A 7752-nucleotide genomic window follows, 5' to 3' on the forward strand; every position below is an offset into this window, starting at 1 on the left:
TGTTGTTAAGTTATAGATTATCAACATGTGGTATTTTAATTTGGATCCAACGAACAAAACAAAGAACAAGTCTGATTGGTGCTGGTATTCTTAAAGGAAAGGAAGAACACCTGTTGTTGCATTTATAACATAAGAACAATAGTTTTTCCAGACCATGTGACCTGACCAGGAAAAACTCCTGGGCTTAGTCATTAGTAATGTTTTGTCTCATGAGCTCTTTCCTCTGTTGCTTCCTTCCAGCTGGTGGTCTTCCTGGTGGGGTAACTGAGGAGCAGAAACATGGGGTTTGAAGGCTCTCAGTACATGACTCCATATCTGTTAAATTGAGACAAACGACCAAGAAGAGAGAAACATGTTTGAACTGTTGGAGAAATTTTAAATGAAGGAAAACAAGCAAATATTGCACATAGGAACTTCCATGCAGTCAGATGAACTATAGTGAGCTACAACGTATTGGCACAATGACATCTTGATGTTTTGGCTCTGTACTCCAGCACTGTTCCCCGGGCGCCACAGACTTGGATGTCGATTAAGGCAGCCCCCGCACCTCTGATTCAGAGGGGTTGGGTTAAATGCGGAAGACTAATTTCAGTTGAAGGCATTCAGTGACTAGCTATCCCCCTTTCCCTTTTGGATTTGAAATGATGGCTATAAATGTTATAGTGCAGACTGTCAGCTTTAACCCAATATGGATGAGGATACCCTCAAATTAAAGCTGACAGTCTGCACTAACTTTTTTAGGGTAGGGGGCAGCATTTGGAATTTTGGATGAAAAGTGTGCCCAAAGTAAACTACCTGCTACGCAGGCCCAGAAGCTAGGATATGCATATAATTGGTAGATTTGGATAGAAAACACTCAAAACTGTTAAAATAATGTCTGAGTATAACAGAACTGATATGGCAGGTGAAAACCTGAGGAAAATCCATTATTTTGAAATGGTTCTTTTTCCATTGAAAGCCTATCCACCATTTAAAGGGATAGGACTCAGATTCCGGTCCCTATGGCTTCCACTAGTTGTGAACAGGCTTTAGACATTGTTTCAGGCTTTTATTATGAAAACTTAGGGAGAATGACCACTGTGTCAGTGGATAGTGAGATGTCTCCAGAGCTGGTTACTGCGCACGACCGAGAGTGCGCCTTGTTTTTAATTTATATTGACGACGCTATTGTCCGGGTTAAAATATTATCGATTTAGGCTAAAAACAACCTGAGGATTGATTATAAACATCGTTTGACATGTTTCTAAGAACTTTACGGATACTATTTGGAATTTTCGTCTGCCCGTTGTGACCGCATTTGAGCTATTGGATTACTGAACAAAACGCGCCAACAAGATGGAGGTTTTTGGATATAAAGAGGGACTTCATCGAACAAAACAAACATTTGTGTAACTGGGAGTCTTCTGAGTGCAACCATATGAAGATAAACAAAGGTAAGTGCTATTTCTGACTTTCCTGACTAATCTACTTGGCTGCTAACTGTTTGTAATGTTTTGTGTGCTGAGAGCTGTCCTCAGATAATTGCATGGTTTGCTTTTGCGGTAAAGTATTTTTGAAATCTGACACGATGGCTGGATTAACAAGTTGAGCTTTATTTTGATGTATTGCACTTGTGATTTCATGAAAGTTAAATATTTATAGTAATTCGAATTTGGTGCTCTGCAATTTCACCGGAAGTTGTCGAGATGGGACGCTAGCGTCCCACTGTTGCATATAACCTCAGTCATTGTATCATTTCAAATCCAAAGTGCTGGAGTACAGAGCCAAAACAACCAAAAAAGTGTCACTCTTCCAACACTTTTGGAGCTCACTGTATAATGTGATGAACAGTGTGCTTTATGAACTTACAAATATTGCCCTCATGTTTCTGAAGTACTGTATCTCAGAACATTTTGATGATGGACAAAAACGAGTTTCTTATACTTTGAGGTAAATAACTTTTTGGATGCTTACCCTTTCTCACTGTTATTGCCTCGTCTTTACAAATCGGCATCAATAATGTACAGGTTGTTTGAAGCCATAGTATCTATCACTTTATTGTATGATACCTTTTTTTAAATGTCTTAAATAATTTCATAATTCTTAAAGCCGTCACTTGATTTATGTCAAGGAATTTGTACAGGTTGTTTTCTTTCTCAGAGTAGTTTATGCCAACCCCCGAACTAGGAAAATTATAGTGTTGGTTGAGAGGAACCAGGCCTGAGAGGTAGAGCTCGTCCTCATCTGCCTTGTAAAGAGGGAGAGAGCTCTGCAGTACTGAGATATTGTATTACTAAGATGTCAAATTACATCAATCTGTGACGGACCGAAGTAAGGGGAAACGGCAGTGTACACTAGTTGCCACCAGATAGGTAAGAACATTTGTTTGGCAAGACCACTAACCTGGTATATCCTAGGTTTTAGTTTTGTTACTGGTATGTCTCAGGTAATTATGTCACAGAAGAAATTATGAATTCAGACCAGCCACATTGCTTTATTTTAGGACTGGACTGTTCTATAATGGAGTCCTGGCACATGCAAAAACATCTACCTGTACAATCATTGTATATATATCTCTGTTTAAACTCCAGGTTTCACGCTGTAGTGATGTGTTAACTGAATGCATCTGAACACCAATTCTGTTTCAGCACTTTTGTCTTAAGAATGTATTTTTTTACAAACTTGATTGGTGAGGAAGGTCTGTATAGGGCTGGGCTTGAGCCATCAACATGCATATCCCTATCTGAAACCTGAAGATCTGCGAATACTGAGTTAGGGAAAGGGACTAGTTAAAACTAGACTTCGATCAGTCTCGTTGCATGTACTGGAAGTACTTCTTGCCAAACGGATCACACCACAGGACTGACGATTCCTAAATCAAGTGTCAACTCCTGAGACATGCTGCTGTGAAAAACAAATGCACTTGAAAGTGCAGTGTGTTGAAATATATTTTATCTGCAACAATTGAATTCTAGCCTGCATGTACTGCCAATACTTTGAATTGTGATATTTATATTTTTTCAATGAAAGGAGTTGGGTTCTATATGGGATTTTATTGTAATGACCTCTGACAGTGATTAAAACAATATTCAAACCTGATTGGTGAAAGCAATATAGTGTATACATGATGTGTATGTGCTCACATGTTTGTTCCAGTTCTTGCAGTGTTGTCAAGTCTGTGCCCCTATATTAAATAGCACATTATGCAGTCCCTCACAAGCATTTTTCCTGCTTTGTCTCTGTCTTTCTCTCCTGGATTTACAGAGGCAGTCCTTAAACCCACAATCACTTCCTGTAACTCCAACAACACCTCCTGCACTCTGACCTGTGAAGGCGACACCACTGATGCTGAACCCGTCACAGCTTGAAAGTGGGAGAGGGGGCGTGGGAGGACTTTGACAAACAGCTGATTGTCTCTTAAGAGTGACACTGGCAAGTCAACCAGCAGTTACAAGTTCACCTGCAAGCTGATAGTTGTTAGTGGGGAAGTCAGTGAGCCAGTTAGACAGGTGTTTGGCTCAGGTGAGTGGTAATGATAGGCCAGGGTGGTAGGTATCCTAGCTGTTAAGAGCACTGGGCCAGTATCCGAGAGGTCGTTTGTTCGAATCCCTGAGCCAACTAGGTAAAAAAAATCATCTCTGTGCCCTAGAGCTAGGCACTTAACCCTCATTTCTCTGGATAGGAGTGTCTGCTAAAGGACTCAAATGTAAATGGGCCTGATCATCAATACTGATTATGTTAATACAGATGACATTTATAAAATGAAAATAAAAAAATACAAACATTTTCAAAAATCAGTCTTCATGTCAGAGCTGGTACTGCCATTTTAATTGCAGCTGGTGACCCTACCCTATTTAGTTTGACCACTTGTATTGGCGTTCATAGACATTTAATCAGTAAGGACAGTACATTTTGTCATCACTGCCCTGGGGGTGGGTAGGTCTCTCACACAGACAGGGGTTTATGATGGTCGTAAATACCGAAAAGTTGAGAATCATTTTAACACGGAGAGACACTTGGACATCAAAAGGTTGAATAAGTGAACAGTATTGTACTGTTTTTATGTAACCTTTTTATAACAATGCAAGTCAATTAAGAACAAATTTATTTACAATGACGGCCTACCGGGGAACAGTGGGCCTTGTTCAGGTGCAGAATGTGGTGGAATATTGACTCAGAAATATAACACTCTTACAGGAACTTGTGAATTCAAAATATACTTTGCTACATTGTATTAAAGCTGAGCCCTTCTATGGAAAGACTAAATTCTCTAATCACAGAGTTCTGACTTTAAAGACTTTCCCGTCTTTACATAGCACCACCTTGTATGTACATGAACAACTCCTTTTGGCCTTATAGTTCTCATATAGAATCCCCTCCCTCTATATGAAATTAACTCCTCTTGACGTTTCTCCACCATTATCTTTCCATCTTCTTGCTTGTTAACGCCCACATCTTTAATACTTTTTGTTACAGAATCTGGGATTCCATCTTGGATTTGAAAATATGTGAGAAATGTTAAACTGATTTGTCTACTTCCTAGAGAACTATAGGTACATCCTCTGTACCAACAAAGACCAGTACAGCTACAGTCTCTGTACCAGAAGAAACCAGTTGAAAAGCACTTGTTGAAATTCGTTTGTTGGACAAATATTTAGATTCTGTACAGGGAAGGTTTTTTTCTCTTCTGTAAACTCGTCTTTTTCTCTCTCTTGGGTCATTCTGTATCATATTGTTATCATGTATGTAATGTGCTGTCATGTTTAGGCTCTGCAACTATCTTTTTTTTGCTTTGAATAATGTGAATTATAATAAAATGTTGAACCATACAACAAGAGGGCAAAAATGTACAGTATCAGTCAAAAGTTTGGACACATCTACTCATTCCAGGGTTTCTTTATTTTGACTATTTTCTACATTGTAAAATAATAGTGAAGACATCAAAACTATGAAATAACACATGGAATCATGTAGTAACCAAAAAAGTGTTAACCTGTTGAGTGTAGGGGGCAGTATTTTGATGTTTGGATGAAAAATGTACCCAAATGAAACTACCTATTTCTCAGGCCCAGAAACTAGAATATGCATATAATTAGATATAGAAAACACTAAAGTTTCCAAAACTGTCAAAATATTGTCTGTGAGTATAACAGAACTGATATTGCAGATGAAAACCTGAGGAAAATCCAAAGAGGAAGTGGCTTCTATTTTGAAAGCACCCTGTTCCATTGCATGCCTTCCCTCCATTTAAAGGGATATCAACCAGATTCCTTTCCCTATGGCTTCCACATGGTGTGAACAGTCTTTAGACATAGTTTCAGCCTTTTATTCTGAAAAATGAGCGAGAACAATCACATCGTGTCAGTGGATGGCTGGGTGCCAGCAGAGTTTTGCATGCACAACAGCTTGGAGCAGACATTTTATTTCCCTCTCCTACTGAAAAAGCTACGGTCCAGTTGAAATATTATTGATTATTTATTGTAAAATCAACCTGAGGATTGATTTTTTTTTAAATTACCGATACTATTTGGAATTTTCGTCTGTCCCGTCATGGCTGCTCGAGCCATTTAATTACTGAATAAAACGCGCCAACCAAATGGAGGTATTTTGGATATAAAAATAATCTTTATGGAACAAAAGGAACATTTTTTTTGTAACTGTGAGTCTCGTGAGTGCAAACATCCGAAGATCATCAAAGGTAAGCGATTCATTTTATTGCTTTTCTGACTTTCGTGACCAATCTACTTTGCTGCTAGCTGTTTGTCATGTTTTGTCAGCTGAGAGAGATGTCCTTACATAAACGCCTGGATAGCTTTTGCCGAAAAGCTTTTTTGAAATCTGAGACGCCAGGTGGATTAACAACAAACTAAACTGTGTTTTGCTATATTGCACTTGTGATTTCTGGTAACTCTAATGAGCTTATCCTCTACAGCAGAGGTAACTCTGGGTCTTCGATTCCTGTGGCGGTCCTCATAAGAGTTTAATGCTTTTTGCGACTGCACTTGAATAAACATTCAAAGTTCTTGACATTTTCTGGATTGACTGACCTTCATGTCCTAAGTTATGATGAACTGTCATTTCTCTTTGCTTATTTGAGCTGTTCTTGCCATAATATGGACTTGGTCTTTTACCAAATAGGGCTATGTTCTGTATACCACCCATACCTGGTCACAACACAACACAACTGATTGGCTCAAACTTTTAACAAGGCACACCTGACTACCTCATGAAGTTGGTTGAGGAAATGCCAAGAGTGTAAATAGCTGTCAACAAGGGAAAGGGTGAGTGCTTTGAAGAATCTAAAAAATAAAATATATTTTGATTTAACACTTTTTTGGTTACTACATGACTCGGTGTGTTATTTTATAGTTTTGATTTCTTATTATTCTACAATGTAGAAAATAGTAAAAAATTAAGAAAAACCCTTGAATGAGTAGGTGTGTCCAAACTTTTGAATGATACTGTATATATAAATAAAAGCTGTGTTCGAATATACCCATACTAATATACTGTATACTACATAATTAATGAGTATATACTACATACTAACATCCAGCCAGGACCAGGTTGTGTCAGCTCTACACTCCAGATCTCCAGTGCGCCTACACTGTCCAGTACGTCCTGAGCCTGCTCCCCGCACTCGCCATGAGGTGTGTGTCACCAGCCCAGTACCACCAGTGCCGACACCATGCATCAGTCCACCAGTGAGCCTCCAGGGTCCAGTACGCCCTGTTCCTGCTCCTCGCACTCGCCCTGAGGTGCGTGTCCCCAGCCCGGTATCACCAGTGCCGGCACCAGGCCTACAGTGCGCCTCGGCAGTCCAGAGCGTCCGGCCGGCGGTAGTATTCAGTCCAGAGCATCCGGCGACAGTATCAAGTCCAGAGCGTCCGGCGACAGTACCCAGTCCAGAGCGTCCGGCGACAGTACCCAGTCCAGAGCGTCCGCCGACAGTTCACAGACCGGAACCTCCAACGACGGGCCACAGTCCGGAACCTCCAACGTCAGGCCACAGTCCGGAGCTTCCAGCAACGATCTCCAGCCCGGGGTCTCCAGTGACGGTCCCCAGTCCAGAACCTCCGGCGATGATCCACGCAGCGAGTGTCCCCAGCCCGGGGCCTACGGCGAGGATCCGCAGTCCAGAGCCTCCGGCGATGATCCACGGGTCAGTGCTACAAGAGCGGAGGGATCAGTGTAATGAAGGGAGGCGGCGTCCAGAACCAGAGCCGCCACTGAGGTTAGATGCCCACCCAGACCCTCCCATATAGGTTTAGGTTTGCGGTCACGCCCTGACCTTAGTTATCTTTGTTTTCTTTATTATTTTGTTTAGGTCAGGATGTGACAACTGTGGTTTGTTTAGTTTTTGTATTGTCTAGGGGGTTTTGTATGTCTATGGTAAAATGCAAATGAATTACTTAAAAATCATACAATGTGATTTTCTGGATTTTTGTCTCTCACAGTTGAAGTGTGCCTATGATAAAAATTACAGACCTCTACATGCTTTGTAAGAAGGAAAACCTGCAAAATCGGCAGTGTATCAAATACTTGTTCTCCCCACTGTAAGTTTCTAGGCTTACCACGCTGCGCCTTGGTCTCCTCCATAACGACCGTGATAGCGTAGAAATCAGCCTTACAATACAGGCAGTATGCCCGTGTATCATCTCCAATAAACGGCTTCAACCAGCCTTTGAATTCAGGGTTTGATTCACACTCCTTTCTGTATTTTTGAGTGTACAGTTTAGACTGAGACATGATGAGCAGGCCAGCTAGATGTTT

At 40.8% G+C, this 7752-nt stretch overlaps 1 protein-coding gene across 7 annotated transcripts in view; it reads left to right on the forward strand.

Annotated features, from left to right (window-relative positions):
- Positions 1 to 7673, forward strand: part of LOC118372392 (uncharacterized) — a 76765-nt gene extending 69092 nt beyond the window's left edge. For 5 of the 7 annotated variants that reach the window (XM_052517683.1, XM_052517684.1, XM_035758256.2 and 2 more), the window contains one exon: positions 241 to 1563. The gene's annotated coding sequence lies outside the window, so the exon portion shown is untranslated. Of the gene's footprint in view, positions 1 to 240; positions 3079 to 3243 lie in introns of those variants that run through there. The other 2 variants (XR_008135711.1, XM_035758254.2) reach the window with 2 other exon arrangements.
- Positions 7674 to 7752: the final 79 nt, after the last annotated feature.

Source organism: Oncorhynchus keta, unplaced genomic scaffold, assembly GCF_023373465.1.
Source record: "Oncorhynchus keta strain PuntledgeMale-10-30-2019 unplaced genomic scaffold, Oket_V2 Un_scaffold_938_pilon_pilon, whole genome shotgun sequence".
Lineage (NCBI taxonomy): Eukaryota > Metazoa > Chordata > Actinopteri > Salmoniformes > Salmonidae > Oncorhynchus > Oncorhynchus keta.